This window comes from Lactuca serriola, chromosome 5 (genome assembly GCF_051521515.1).
Source record: "Lactuca serriola cultivar US96UC23 chromosome 5, Lser_US96UC23_V15, whole genome shotgun sequence".
NCBI lineage: Eukaryota > Viridiplantae > Streptophyta > Magnoliopsida > Asterales > Asteraceae > Lactuca > Lactuca serriola.
In genome coordinates this window covers 62,614,187-62,625,059 of record NC_136412.1, presented here as the reverse complement: position 1 = coordinate 62,625,059, position 10,873 = coordinate 62,614,187, and positions in this window count along the sequence as shown.

Sequence of the window (10,873 nt, the reverse complement as noted above, 5' to 3'; positions counted from 1 at the left end):
CATATGCAATTACCTTCCCGCGTTGCGTAAGGACATAACCTAAAGCTTGATTCGAAGCATCACAATAAACAATGAAGTCTTCGGTTCCCTCCGGTAAGGATAGAACTGGAGCACTACAGAGGGCTTGCTTCAAGGTTTGGAAGGAAATCTCTTGCTTCTCGGTCCAATTGAAGGGTACATCTTTTTGTGTCAAAGAGGTGAGGGGTTTGGCTATCTTGGAAAAGTTCTGAATGAATCTTCGGTAGTAGCCTGCAAGACCCAAGAATTGGCAAATTTTTGTTGGTGTTGCCGGAATTGTCCAGACTTCAATGGCCTTGACCTTGGAGGGATCTACATGGATTCCTTACTTGCTAACAACATGTCCTAAGAAATTAACATTGTGGATCCAAAACTCACAATTAGAAAGTTTCGTATACAACTTTTCAGTCTGCAGGGTCTTTAAGATCTGTCGGAGATATTGGCTATGTTCTTCTTTGCTTCGAGAGTATACGAGGATATCATTGATGAAAACGATCACAAATTTGTCAAGGAATGGGCGGCAGACTCGATTCATGAGACCCATAAATGCAGCGGGGGCATTTGTTAGACCGAAGGGCATCACGACGAATTCGTAATGCCCGTAACGAGTTCGGAAAGCAGTCTTAGGAATGTCCTCTTTTCGGACTTTGAGTTGATGATAACCGGATCTCAGATCTATCTTTGAAAAGTAACTAGCCCCTTGAAGCTGGTCAAATAGATCATCGATTCGTGTAAGTGGATACCGGTTTTTGATGGTGAGATTATTCAGTTCCCTATAGTGAATACACATCCTGAAGGATCCATCTTTCTTTTTAACGAAAATAACCGGAGCTCCCCATGGACAGAAGCTTGGTCTTATGGATCCTTTATTCAAGAGTTCACTTAGTTGGCTTGACAATTCTTGCATTTCACCAGGAGCCAACCTATAGGGTGATTTGGCGATTGGAGTGGCTCCAGGCACTAGGTCGATTCAGAATTCAATTTGTCGTTCTGGGGGTATTCCCGGAAGTTCTTCTGGAAACACATCCGGGAAGTCACATGCCACTGGAATGTTTTGAATGTTCGCTTCCTCTTTGGTTTTATCCACCACATGAACAAGGAATGCGTAGTTCTTCTTTTTAGACACTTTTGTGCCTTGATACATGAGATAAGGCGAAGGTTTGTGTCGGGTTTATCTCCATAGATTATTAGGGTTTCGTGATTAGGAAGATGAAGGCGAACGACCTTCTCGTGACACATAATATCGGCATGATGGGGGATTAACCAATCCATGCTGATGATCACATCAAAACTCCTAATATTTTCTGGCATCAAATTTATTTGGAAAGAGTGGTTGTTTAGTGTTAATGTACATCCTATATAGATATCTTTGGTTGTTTCCGTTTTCCCATTAGCCATTTCTACCGTGAAGGCTTCGTTGAGCTTCTGGGGTTATTGATTGAGCAAGTATTTGAATTTATTACTAACGAAACTTCGCTCCGCCCCACTATCAAATAAGATGCATGCATACGAGTTGTTAAGTAGGAACGTATCGGTGACAACAGCTGGGTCCTGTATTGCTTCACCCTGACCCATTGTTAGCATTCTCCTTGCTCTCCTGCCCCCTAACTGTTTGCGTTGGGGCAATTTCTCCTGAAACATCCGTAACAGGTATAACTGACCCCAACGTTGGTGTTGCTGTTGTTGTTATTGTTGTTGTTGTTGTTGTTGTTGTTGTTGTTGTTTGACATCTGATTTTGTTGAAGCTGAGCCCTATAATACTTTGCTGTATGGCCTTTCCGGTTACACCTAGTGCAAATCATCTCTTTGCATTCCCCATGATGGTGGAAGTTGCATTTGTTACACTTGGTGAGATTTCCTGAATATTGCTTTGGATCATTTGGCATGGATGAGGCTGGAGCATGTGGTGTGGTGGTAGCTTGAGTTGCAGCATGGACAGTCACAGTTTGTTGCTTCTTAGATGATTTGGAGTTCTGTTTTCCCTTTCGCTTGTTGTTTCTTCCTTTCTTTCTCTCTTCTTCTTTCTTAACTTCCGCTTCCACTGTTTTGGCACCCTTCTTATTGCCATGATCATACAATTTCTTGGCCAGTCTCTTGGCGCTATCAAACGTCTTAGGGTTTGCCGCAATGATATTCCCTTGGATAGGTGCAGTCAATCCCCAGATAAACCTCTCAATATTTTTACCTTCTAAGGTGATCATTCCGGGACACACAAGATATAGATCACTAAACCTGGATATGTATGCGTCGATATTGGAGTTTTGAAGTGTAAGGTTCCACAACTCATGTTCCATCTTTTGAATTTCACCTGTAGGACAATATTCTGCCAACGTCATTTCCTTAAGCTCTTCCGAGGGCATCGCGTTCGCCACCGGGAGTGTCATGGCCTCTACTTGGACATTCCACCAGGAGAGAGCTAGATCAATGAAGGTGCAGGTTGCAAACTTGACCTTACACTCATCTGGACACCTGCAGATTTCAAAAACAGATTCTACTTTCTCGATCCATCGCTTCAAGGCTATTACGCCTCCTTTCCCATTACAGGTTCAAGGTTTGGCGTTGGTGAAGTCCTTGTAGGTGCATGTTCGTGCGGCTCCGTGGTTTGTTCGTTGATTTGTGCTTCCGATTCCCTGTCCGTTGCCTTCTCCGTTGTTTCCATTGCGAATCTGCACAAGTTCTGCAGTGACCGCAATGGACACTGCTGCTTGGAATGCAACCAAGATTATTTCTGGCGGGGTTGGTGTTGTGTTGTTTCCGCGGTTGGGTCTTTGAGGCATCTTTCTGTCATGGAACGGAAAGATGTTGAGTGCGTATTGTTTTGCGATTTTGGAATCCCATAGACTAGCCGTATCGAGTGTGTATTTAATTAATTTCATGCATTAACATAGAACAAGGAAGTAAAACACATATCAGATGACAACGTCATGATAAAAAATAAAGCATTTTAATTAATGCTAATTGTTTTGATACATGAAAATTTTCCAGAAGGCATACGGTACATGGGGAAATATAAAATCCGGCAGCATAACGACCCCATGAGTAGTGTGATCACTTAAACATAAGGTCGATAGTACATAACGTAGATCACATAAACATAATAATAACGAAATATACGGCTGGTCCTAGTCATGGTGGGATGTGCCAGGGGTGGTGATGAGGAAGTGGATGCTCCCTGAAGGCGAGCCACCTGTCGCTCCGCATCTCAAAGTTGAGTCTCCCACCTTGCCTGCCTCATGTGGAACTCCCAGATAACCTCTCACGTTTCCTACTCTGCCATCGCAACTCTTGTTCGCATTTGGTGCATCTGGTCGGCGGTGCTCTGAGCCAAATCGCTAGTATCCCTCAATCGTCTCACCATGACTGGAAGTGCTCGTCTCACCATGACTAGAACTGCCCAGGTTTAATCATAGTGTTCAATCTCCTCCACAAGCTTTTATTAATTATTGTTCGGTTTATTATTCTAGGTTTATTATTCTAATACGCGCACATAAGTGTGATTTTTTTTTTGTTCAGAGTTATTTAGTCCGATTGTGTTTATAGTTTCATATCATGTATGGTTAGATATGCTAGTTCACTATAAACATTGCTCTGATACCAACCTGTCACACCCCCGAACCAGACGGCGGAAACGTCCGAGGGCTCGTGTGACTAACAATTGAACTATCATCACAATGAATATACATGAAACATAACATATTCATCACCAACATTACATATTACAACCATCATTGTTCACATCAAGTACATTTTTATAGATTACATAAATTCAAAGTATTAATATTACGATGAGTGATGTTACACAAAATAAATCCATACACACTTCAAAATCTTCCTGCTTAACGATTACCTGAGAATACAAGTTATTTTGAAAACGATCAACATATATAATGTTGGTGAGTTCATAAGTATGTTTGAATAAAAGTCTTTGTATCTTTTGTAAGCCGAGGAAATCCGATATTTTCTGTAAAATGTATGAAAATGATGTGAAAATCGAGTATAAATGCATGTGTGAATTTCATAGCAGTAACATATAGGAATGCAGTTTAAATTTCTTTGTATTGTAAGTAAATGGTAATTGAATAACAACATTTCCCCAGAAAATCCGATATTTTCTGATTTAATATAATGTCGTGGTTCTTGTATCATCAAACAAGTGGTTTTATACTGACACGATTGAAGAGTTAATCTCCGAAATGTTAAATTGGTATGGGATCTCTTTATGAGTCATTATAACCATGCATGATAATGACTAGATTGCCTGTCTTGGCATTTTTTCAAACGCCGATATTTTCTCAAGGTTTTGTCGCCCTAGACTGGCCTAGTCTAGCTGTAGCAAACATCTAAGGCGTAGGGGGGCACCCCGTATAGATCTATACACAAACTCCCGCTCTCCCTCCAGGAAACCTTAAATACAGGCTACGATTGTACACTCAGAGGTGCCAACCGATAAGTCTTACTAGATTCTCAACCTTTCATGTTTGTTATGTTTTTCACCATGTTTAATGTTTACGTGAATGTTATATGTTTTCAAATCCAAAGGTATCTATATAGCTACGATCTACTAAAGATGTGAATTTCAGTCCAAGCCTAATTAGCATGTAAATGGACCATAAAGGTCCAACACATGCAAGAGGGTAATTTAGGCCCAATAGGCATGTAAGTGGACCACCAAAGGTCCAACAAACATGTCACCCATAGCCCGGGCCCAAATTAACATGCAATTGGGTCGCATGGCCCAATAAACATGTCATGGAAAATATTAGGCTCAATATACACTTGAATGGGCCCTTAAGGCCCATTGGCCATGTAATGTGAATATTAGGCCCAATAAAAATGCTATCGATGTATTTCGTCCATTTGTTATTGTTTTGTTGTTTGTTTTAGCTCGAGGTTTACCAAATTGATTATAAAAAGTCCTCTTTTTGTAAAAACGACATTCTTGGCCAATAAGCCTCAAATTCTCAATTAAGGCCAAAAGTTTTGTAAAAATAACACTTTAGTCCATAATTTATAAAAGTTTGTAATTTCGTCCCAAATGTTTTGAAATTTAGGGATTTAGTCCAAAAATTCATATTTTGACATATTTGGCCCGACTTTGCAGAAAATTACATTTTCAGCCCCTTGTTTGTAAAAAATGACACTTTCGACCCAATTTTTATAAATGTTACACTTTTGGCCCAATTTAGAAATAAATGTTATTTTCACCCCTAAATTTGGTTTATTTACATTTATGACTCAAACTTTGGTCAAATAACATTTTTAATCCCAAAACTTCCTATTTTTCACCCCTAAATTTGGTTTATTTACATTTATGACTCAAACTTTGGTCAAATAACATTTTTAATCCCAAAACTTCCTATTTTTCATAAGTTTGGGTCCAAAAGCGTGAGGCCCAATTATTAAGCCATTAAGCTAAAATTTACATTTTTAGCCCTTTGGAAAGCAGGTTTATCATAAAAATCCATTTTTATACAAGTAGGACCTGTTTGATCCTTATAAAATCGTAAATGTCACTTTTTGCCCTTATCTTTTGTTTTCTTGACAATTAAGACCCGTAACAAGAGTTTTGCTTTAAACTTTTATATCTTAAACATATAAACACTTTTAACTTGATAATATGATGTATAAGGTGTCTTAGTTCATGGATTTTTACTCAATGTTGCTTAAGATGTCAAGATATGTTAAGATCTAACACATTTTTACAAAATAAACTAAGAAATCACACAAGACATGCATGTAACTCATATATCTACTCATTTTACTTGTATAATCCCCCAAAAATCATATGAAAACAAAAAAGGGGTATGAACTCACCTTTGCTTTGATGTTTTGGTTTTGAAGAAGGATCGGAAGAAGATTTTTGGTCCTAGCAACACCTTGAAGTAGTTTTCGAGCTTATGAAGTTTCTAAGGTGTTAGATCACGAATGAAGCTTCATAAGAGAGTATTCTTAGCTTAAGGATGAAAATAAAAGACTTAAGTATGATAACAAGTTAGCAAAGAGTGATGATCTAGATGAGAACCTCTTGAAGACACACACCAAATCTCGAAATTTTTGTGGAAGAAGTGGGATATTTTTGAGAGTGTTAGAGAGAGTGTTTTAAAAATGTGTGTGTGCTTATCTTCGGCCGAGAGGAAGAAAAAGGGGAGGGAAGAGGAGTTCTTTTCCTAGATACTTAGTGAGTAATATCCCTCCTAGGAACATGGTGGGTTTGTGCATGGATACCCCGCATGCATTAGTGAGGTGTCAAGAGCTCAAATTTTCTTCCTTTTTCCATTTTTTTTATATAAGTATGGGCTGAGAATTTTGGGCTAAGAGAAAGGGTGGAATATTTTGGGCCTTTACTTGTCTTTAATCGAAATTATGAGGCCCAAATAATTACTTTTTGGCCCAATGGGCTCATTAGATGGTTCACAGCTCATTTTGAAAGGACAAAGGGTGTTTATGGCCCATTAGGGCAAATTAATTCATTAATGGCCCAATAAGGCCCATTAAGGATAAGCTAAATTATTTTGGACCTAAAATGGCCAAAAATGCTATGTTTCATGGAAGTGGGTCCAATTAGAGCCCATTTAAGGGTCCTATGCCCAAAATAGTTAAATTGGAAGCTTATTGGTCCATTAGGCCCAATAAGGAAATCCTAGTCCAATATGGACTTAAACCGGGATTCTTAGGGTTTTCAGACTCTTTGTTGAACATGAGAGGTGCATTTAAATGATCACTGAGTGATATTTACTTAAAGTATATGTTTTACAATAGTTGAATGGTTACATGAGAATAGAATTTCCTAGCTAAAATGCTAGTTGTGACAGATGAAAAGTTTTGAAAGTTACAAAACTTGCCCTCAAGTTTTGGAACATGTAAAGTCACTTTAAAAACTTTAGTTCCAACCCCTAGAATTTTAAAAGTTAAAATTCAACCCTTATACTTTACAATATTATAAGTTTAATAATAATTATATATGTATAAGAAAAAGTCGGTTTACCGTTAGTAAGCCTCATTCACGAAGTCAGTCTATAAGGGGGTATAAGGTTGCTACCTATAAAATGGCAGTTTAATGGGTTTCCACTCTCACCCACCGCTTCCTTGATCGGTGGAGGGTCGTTAGACGAACGGGTAACACTAGGACTTTAATTCTTCATTAAAAGTATGATGAATATAAAGTAACTAAATGTTTTTATAAATTCCAAATCTTAGTTACTTTAGGAAAATGTGAATAAGGTGCTAACCCTTGAAATTACACTTTGGAATTTGATTAAGTCGTTAGTGGAGCGTGTGTGGTTAACCGACACTCTAACCTGGACTTAACAAGGTAGGAAAAGGGTAACTTAATGTTTATCAAAGTATCGATGGAGCACGTGTGGTTTACCGACACATCGATTGAGGGGTAAATATTAAGGGTACCAAGTAATTTGCATGGTTACTTCACACCTTGTTTTGTGATCCTCGACATCCCAGTCACAAAACCTGAAGGGCACACTCGAGATTGAAACATGCAATTAAAAAGTTCAATGAATCTCAAAGAATCTAGGAGTTTCAAAACCAATTAAAACCTAATAATTTATTTCATTTTTCATGGTGGAAATTGGTGATTGTCATTCACCTACCTTCAAATATATTATAGCTTGGATTACGGCATCCCTCTTCTAAGTTATAAAATATTGTGTTGGGTCCTAGCCTTAATATTACATTTGGGTGTTTTATTAAGGACTATCTTTATATCTAATCTAAACTTGTATTTCTTCTTTTCAGATGTCTTCCAATAATGCTGCTTCTGGCTCAAACCCTACCGGCTCCTTCTCTCTCATGAATCTTTGTGGGAGAGTCATCTTTGATGGATCCAACTTTATGGATTGGATCAGGAACATCAAGATTGTCACTCGGTATGAGGACAAAGAATATGTCCTCGACAAGGAGCTTAAGGAACTTGATCCGTTTGCTACTCCTGAGGAGATCACTGAGTATCAAGCACATGAAAGAGATGCTACCAAAGTGGCATGTATCATGTTAGCCACTATGACAGTTGAGCTCCAAAAGTACTATGAGGACTACTATCCTTTTGAGATGCACCAGGATTTGATGGACCGCTACCATCAGAGTGCTCATCAAGAGCAATATGAAATCATCTCCTCCATGATAACAACCCGAATGAAGGATGGTGAACGCATCACGGGCCACATGCAGAAAATGCAAAGGTATGTGGACCGTTTGCTGAAACTGAATGTGAACCTTCCCGAGGAGTTGGCAATTGACATCATTTTGCACTCCTTACCTTCATGTTAAGATCAATTCTGTATGGCATACCACATGGACAAGGAGGAAGTTACAATTAGCAAACTTCAAGGACTCTTGAAGACCGCAGAAAGTGGTCTTAAGAGTAAATCGGTTGTTACCACTCCTACTCCTACCACGGCCCCTGTCTTGGCGATCGGGCAAGGCAAAGGGAAGAAGAGGAAGAGTCGTTCGAAGGGTACCAAAGGTAAGAACCTTGATGGCTCCTCTTCAATTGCAACCAAGAAAGGTTTTGTCACTCCTTTTGCTAACCCTAAAGAGACTGAATGCTTCTATTGCCATGAAAAGTCGCACTGGAAGCGAAACTGCCCAAAGTACCAGCAAGATGTTAAGGATGGGAAAATGAAACCCAACCATGCAGGTACATACACTATATTGTCTAATAATTCACCCCATTCTAATTCTTGGGTCCTTGATACAGATTGTGATATTCACATATGTACTGATTTGCAGGGACTAAGAAGAAATGAGAATGTGGAGCATGGGAAGATAAAATTGATCATGGGAATAAGAAAGCTTCACCTGTAACCAAGATTGGAGTTTATTCTTTGTTGCTAATTAGTGGATTAGTGTTAGATTTGAATAATTTTTGTTACTCGTCTGTAACGCCCGCAAATCCGGGCTAGTCAAATTAGAGGCAATAGGGGTCGAAAACGACTTTTCTACAAAAGATTATTTAGAATAAATAATCTTAACCAAGTTGTAGAGTATGTTACAAGGTTTTCATACATATAAAGAATGCCGAAATCCGAATTATAACGAAGAAGTTATGACCCGTTGAAGTTTCGCGACGGAACCGGCACGATACCGGGAAGCGTAAATAGTGAATTTACGATAGAGCGAGATTTAGCCTTAGCGATCTAAACGAAAGTCGTAGAATATGTTAAAATAAGAACATCAATAAAAAGAACGCCCAAATCTGACTTCGTATGAGGAAGTTATGATTTTTCTAAGATTTAGCATAGCAGTGCACAGCCAGAAATCTGAATTTTAGATCGGTCGATTTTAGCCGACGGGATCTAAATGAAAGTTGTAGTACTCGTAAATACCAATGCGTGGATATAAAGAACGTCGATAATAGAGCTCGTATGCGAAAGTTATGGACGAAGCTTAGTCCCTACTTTTCGAGCGCGGCGAATTCGATACAGTTTTGTAAATCCGAGATAGAATGAGAATTAGCCAACGAGGTCTAAATGAGAGTTGAAGATCTCATTAATAGGAACTCAACGGTAAAAAGAAAGGCAAAAACCGAACTCGTATGCGAAAGTTATGGACGAAGCTTAGTCTCTACTTTTCGAGCGTGGCGAATTCGATACAGTTTTGTAAATCCGAGATAGAATGAGAATTAGCTAACGAGGTCTAAATGAAAGTTGAAGATCTCATTAATAGGAACTCAACAGTAAAAAGACAGACAAAAACGGAGCTCGTATGCAAAAGTTACGGACGAAGCTTGGAGACTACTTTACTATACACTTCCTATAAATACAAGGGTGAACTCCTCATATTTTCTTCACACCATAAGCCTTTCTTTCTCTCTCTAACTTCTCTCTAACCTCCCTAAACCCCTCCCAAGTCTAGGGAACCTCCCTATCACGAGAAGAAAGCCCCGGAGCGCCCGACGGCTCCGAGAAGAAAAGCTTTTGGCTCGGAAACGCTGCTCCAGCGAAGCCCGATTTTTAATAAAAACCCGCTGTAAGTGAGCTACGCCTATAGTATATTTAATATAGATTTTATTTAATTATAGTAACATTGTTAGGACCTTAAAATAATTATTTGGGCTATTATTATGAGTTATATTGAGTGTTATTTAACGCTTATATAATAGTAATAATAGCTAGACTATTAAATTAGTCTCGTCAAGCGTTAGACTAAACTCTAGTGGTAATGATACTAGGTCTCGTCAAGGGATAATTGTTTTAAGAGTAACGAAGTGCTGTCCGAGTGCCGACTCACCACCTTTCAGGTGAGTGCATAGTCCCTTTCATCTTACACATAGATATGAAGTATTTTATATAAACTACGTGCTATGTGTGCGTATTATCTGAATACTTGCTGTCTATGCTGGTTGAACGTTTTATACATGTTTTAAAGGACTTAAACTGTATACGTATCTTATATATACGAAAATGTTGGGTATGAGATGGGTAGATGAATGATGAGAGATAGAAGATGACATGAGTATACATTGGCAACTATAGACTTAGTGCCTATGGGACAAACACCGGTAGCTATGGACTTAGTACCTTTTAGACATTGGTAGCTATGGATTTAGTACCTGTTGGGAATTGGTAGCTATGGACTTAGTACCTATTAGTTAGACGCTGGTAGCTAAGGATTTAGTACATGTAGGAATTGGTAGCTATGGACTTAGTACCTGTTGAACATTGGTAGCTATGGACTTAGTACCTATTAGATAAAGACTGGTAGCTATGGATTTAGTACCCGATGAATAGACTATAGCAGCTATGGAATTAGTGCTTTATGAACGAACATTGGCAGCTATGGATTTAGTGCTAGTCCTATAACCCTGGAAGTAAGGGACTTCGGAATAAACGAATGTAGG